The sequence below is a fragment of the Carlito syrichta genome, unplaced genomic scaffold (genome assembly GCF_000164805.1).
Source record: "Carlito syrichta isolate Samal-C Ts95f unplaced genomic scaffold, Tarsius_syrichta-2.0.1 Scaffold309041, whole genome shotgun sequence".
Taxonomy (NCBI): domain Eukaryota; kingdom Metazoa; phylum Chordata; class Mammalia; order Primates; family Tarsiidae; genus Carlito; species Carlito syrichta.
Window position 1 is genome coordinate 1,474,750 of NW_007253137.1, and position 5,247 is coordinate 1,479,996.

The following is a 5,247-nucleotide window of genomic DNA, read 5'->3' on the forward strand; positions in this document are numbered from 1 at the left end:
ACCCACCCATCCACCCACCCATCCATCCGTCCATCCACTCATCCACTTGCTCATCTACCTATCCATCCACCCACCAATCCACCCATCCAACCACCCACTTACCCAACCATACATTCACCTATCCATTCACCCATCCATCATCTATCCAACATGTACTGGGGATCTGTTATGATTCAGTCATGGAAAGCCATGAGAAAGATGTCATGAAGAATTAGACATTTTCCCTATTGGTGTGGAGATCACAGCCAAAGGAGAGAGAAAGGTACAAAGACTTGATGGAGTGGCAATTGATAGACAGTGCACAGTCCATTGCTCACCAAGTATTTTTGCTGAGAAATCTCTCTGTTCCCCCATTTTTGTGGTTTTAGGACACCTGGCTTAGGTCTCAGATACCTTCTCCATGACACTTTCATGGTCCCTTCCAGAACTCACTACCCTTCTATCTTGGGCCTCCCTTCCACACTATTGTGTTCCATCTGTTTGGAGATCCTTGTGTGAATTTGCGTCTCCATCACTGGTTCAAGAGTTCCTCAAGATCAGTAGGAGAAGAAATAATAACAGGCTGCCATTTATTGAGTGCTTGGCTACATGCTTGGCATTGTGCTAAGTGCATTTAAAATACATTATCTTTTTTTTTTTTGAGTTGGCGTCTCACTCTGTCACCCAGACTGGAGGGCAGTGGCCGCTCCCGGCCACCGCAGCCTCAACCTGCTGGGCACCAGTGATCCTTCCGCCTCAGCCGTCCAAGTAGCTGGAACTACAGGCACACGCTACCACGCCCAGCTAATTTTTGATTTATTGTAAAGATGAGGTCTCACCAAGTTGCCCAGGCGGGCCTCGAACCCGCGGGCTCAGTCAATCCACTCACCTCAGCCTTCCAAAGGTGCGGGATTAGAGGCTGAGCCACCGAGCCCGACTGAGAGTTGGTCTTTTATCTTGGGAGTCACCAGGGGTCTAACCAGGAGACAGGGAGTTCATATATTAGCACGGAGCCCCCCACTAGGGTGGGTCAGATGCTGGCGATGCGGACCTGGTTGTGCCTGCTGATAGTGGAGTTTTTCCAAATTGGCAAACTTGAGTATTCTGTGAGGTCTTGTCTGGGCCTGGGGTTGGAAAGTAGAGGACCAAGATACAGAGATTGGAACTAGTTTGATACTTTGGAGGTACCCACTTTTTCAAAGAGGTGAAATCCAAAAAGAGTGCCACTCAGAAATTCAGACAAGAAGTCAGCATCTAGATGATTTATCAACGCGCCACTTGGGGCTCAAGGAACAGGGCTTCTTGGTGGAAGGGCTATCCCAAGGCCACACTCCAGGCTTAGGAGGGAACAGAGTACTGGCAGGGTATTCTAGAACTTGCAGTCAGTGCATTCTTAGAACTCTACACCCCACATTGTACTCACCCAAGCTGGCTTAATGTCACTCCCATAAACTCCGTTAAGGACAGGGGAGTGCAGTCCATCCTGCTTTGACCTGTAGCCCCAGCCCTTAGTGCTATGTTGTGCTTTGTCACTACCCCAGTCCAGGCTGTTATCAGCTCTTATCCAGATCATAGCAATAGCCTCCTGACTCGTCTTCCCCTCCTCATTTATTTTATTTTTATTTTTATTTTTGAGTCAGCATCTTACTCAGTCACCCAGACTGAAGTGCAGAGGCACGATTCCAGCTCACCACAGCCTTGACGTCCTGAGCTCAGTCCACCTCTGCCTCCCGAGTAGCTGGGACTACAGGCGTGTGCCACCACGCCTGGTTAATATTTTGATTTTTTTTTTTTGTAGACCTGAGGTCTCGCTATGTTGCCTAGGCTGGTCTCAAACTCCTGGGTTCAAACAATCCTCCCGCTTTGTCCTCCCAAAATGTTTGGATTACAGGTGTGAGCCACCACACCCACCCCTCCCCATCTACTCTGCTACCTGTCCAGTATGTTATTCCCACAGTACCCAGTGGGTCTTTGAAGATCTAAGTTTTGTTATCATCCTGCTTGTCACCCTTCAGTGATTTCCCATTACTCTTACGATAGAGCCCAAATTCCAAACATGGTCTCCAAGCCAAGCCAGCTATTCTAGCTTTCTCTGCTTCCTCGTGCCATTCTCTTGGCCACCTTGTCCCTAGCCTTCCCTTCATCCAGTTAACACCTTCTCAGCCTTTAATTCTCTGCCTAAGGGTCATTTCGGAAAAGCCTTCCTTGAATCCTTGGTCTTCTCGGCATTCCCTCCAATTCCCTGTGCTTCTTTCTCATGGCACCTTCCCCAGCTTGTTTCCCATTTATTAGCATCATTATTTGATGGTCTGTTTCTCTGATTTGACTTGTAAATTCCCTGAGTGTAGAGAATGTACCTGTGTTGCTCAGTGCCTGAAATATAACAGGACCCTAAATGTGGTTGGATTCATTCATGCGTACACAGGTACCAAGTCCAGTAATGAGAACTGGAGCTAGGGGAGGACGGGAGTGCAGTGCCCTATGGCTTGTGAACCAGGCAAGTGACCAGTTATTAGAATCAAGGAGGATTCATTTAGTTTATTTCTTCTCTCCCTCCCACCCTTCCTCCCTACCTTCCTCCCTTCCTTTTTCTTTTTTGAGATAGGGTCTCGCTCTGTCATCCAGGCTGGAGTGCAGTGGCACCATCAAGGCTTACTGCAGCCTCAACCTCCTGGGCTCAGGTGATCCTTTCTCCTCAACCTCTCAAGTAGCTGGGACTACAGGTGTGTGCCACCACCCTCAGCTCATAGTTTGATCTTTTGTAGAGACAAGGTCTCGCTATATTGACCAGGCAGAAGGAGGAGGGATTTAGAGCAGCTTGACACAGAGCCATGAAGAGGTGAGCAGGAGGGCATAAGTACCTCCTGTCTCAGCTCCAGGAGCCGCTCCCTTCACTTCTTCAGCAAACCTGGGCTTAGGTACAGATGGAGACATTACGCCTTGCCAGATGTCACATAACTGGTCGATGGAAGACCCAAAATGCAAACTGGCTCTAAGTTTAGGCGTTTCCTTTCACAATAAAGAACTGCATTTGTTTTGTGTATGAACAATCAGCTGGCAGATAAGTAATTACCGAGACATGTGCCTGGGACTTCTGTCTTGCTTCTGCAGGTCTGACTCCAAGTAACACCCGAATCGGTGTTACTCATTTATTCTTCAGTCGTATCCTGCTGGGGACTGAATTACAAAGGCTATTACCTAGAGGTGTGTGCTGAGCATCTGTATTCCAGGCTTTGCTGTTGGTGATTGTCTTTTGCCCTCTCCTGTGAGCTCAGTCATGGTGGGAATACTGATGGAGCTGCTTTCGGGAAATGGTGTGCAGTCACAGAGACACTGCTGGCAAAATGGCAGGGCAGGCAGCAAGCTGGGATGTGGTAGTTCCTCTCTTGGCAAAGGCTTGGACAGCAGCAAAGGAGCAGGTCCAGTAAGAAGTGCCAGAGATGGGCCGTGCAACTGCAGGTTAAACAACATCTTGTATCCCGGATGGAAAACGATGTCAGCCACGTTCCCACCAGCCTGGGGCCTCTAGCAGAAGAAAGACACATTCCATTTCCACTTGCTCCAGTATGAAAGCTTCTGGTAAGAGAGGAAGTCTGTGGTATTAGGAGGAACGAGCTCCTGTGTGCACTGAATACTGCAAAAGGTATTTTAAGGACTTGGAAACTTAACATTGCCTGTCCACTCTTTGCACGAGTGTGTTTCAATTGATTTAAATAATTGCCCCTAGTATCTTTTATGGTTGGCTTCATTGATCCATATCCTTAATTTTAAATTATTTTTTAAAAAATGGGATTCATACCTAATGAAAAAGAAAACCTTTCTTTTTGGAAGCAGTTTTTCTTGAGTCAGGTAGAAATTGTAAAACACTGTCTTTGCTTTAGTTCCATAACATTAAAATACAGTATATACAGTGAAGGTCTCAGAAAAGAATACTCATTAACTTTTAAAATTTTTTCTTCAAATTCTCATTTCTACCTGTTTATGCAAAAATTAGTCTCTATATTTTTGACCCTTTTCAAACAATTCTAAAAGTGTTGTTTCAGATATCTTTGCTAATTTCCTCTATTATATACAAGGTTTTATACCAAAGGACCCAACCCAGACAAATACCTTAAAAGAAAGAAGTAAATGGCTATATGAAGGTAAAGACAAGCTGTCCCTTAATAGACAGGCTGTGGGATGCTCTTCATGTGTCCTTGGCATTCCTGAATGACTTTTGTCTTTGAATCTAGATGGGAAATCTCTGCAGCAATACGTGTATGTGTTTAGAATCAACCTTTGAAATGTTGAACCACTGACTATTAAATACTAAATCAATCATGTATCCAAGTCATTTTAGAGATGACTTATTCCTTCGTACTATATTTTTGGAAGCTATTACACACTTAAGGTATTCTTTAAATAGAGCATTGTATTTATCGTTACAACAAGTTTACAACAAATTTAGCTTAAAGATTGAATTGGCTTTTATTTTGTGCTTCTAGAATCTGGCAACGTCTTATTCTATAAAACACAGTAGGTGTTCTGCTGAGCTGAGAGAGGGAATTTGCTTTACAAGCAGAAAAAGGCTGAAGAAAGCAGAAACAGAGGACAAAAAGCAGGTTGGTCATTTCATCATTACTTTCTGGTATAGTTTGGATGGTTGTCCCCTCCAAATCTCATGTTGAAACGTGATCCTCAGTGTTAGAGGTGGGGCCCAGTGGGAGATGATTGGATCTTGGGGGTAGATTCCTCATGAACAGCCTGGCATCATTCTCAAGGTAATGAGTGAGTTCTCTCTAAATTGGTTAAAGTGAGAGCTGGTTGTTCAAAAGAGCCTGGCACCTCCTTCACTCTTTCTCTCTAGCTCAGTCTCTTGCCATGTGGCACGCCTGCTCCCCCTTCACCTTCCACCATGATTGTAAGGCCTCATCAGAAGCAGATGCTGGCACCATGCAGGTGACCCCAAATAAACGTCTTTTCTTTATAAATGGCCGAGCCTCAGGTATTTGTAGCGATGCAAAAAATGGACTACTACAGTTTTCTTACAGAGCTAAAAGAGATGGAACTTTCTTACCATGACTTATGTTAAACCGAAGCCCTTCTGATTGGTTGCTGTGAATCTCTGTTGTTTTTTAAACCAGCTCATTTCAAAGTTTAATTTGATTATGAGACAATTAGCACAACTGACTCCATTCTGGTTTGGTCTGGTTTGGTCGGGTCTTATGCAATAGCTCAGTTCAAAGTAATGGGGGGGGAGGCGGGATTGGTGGTAGTGGGAATCTGCGA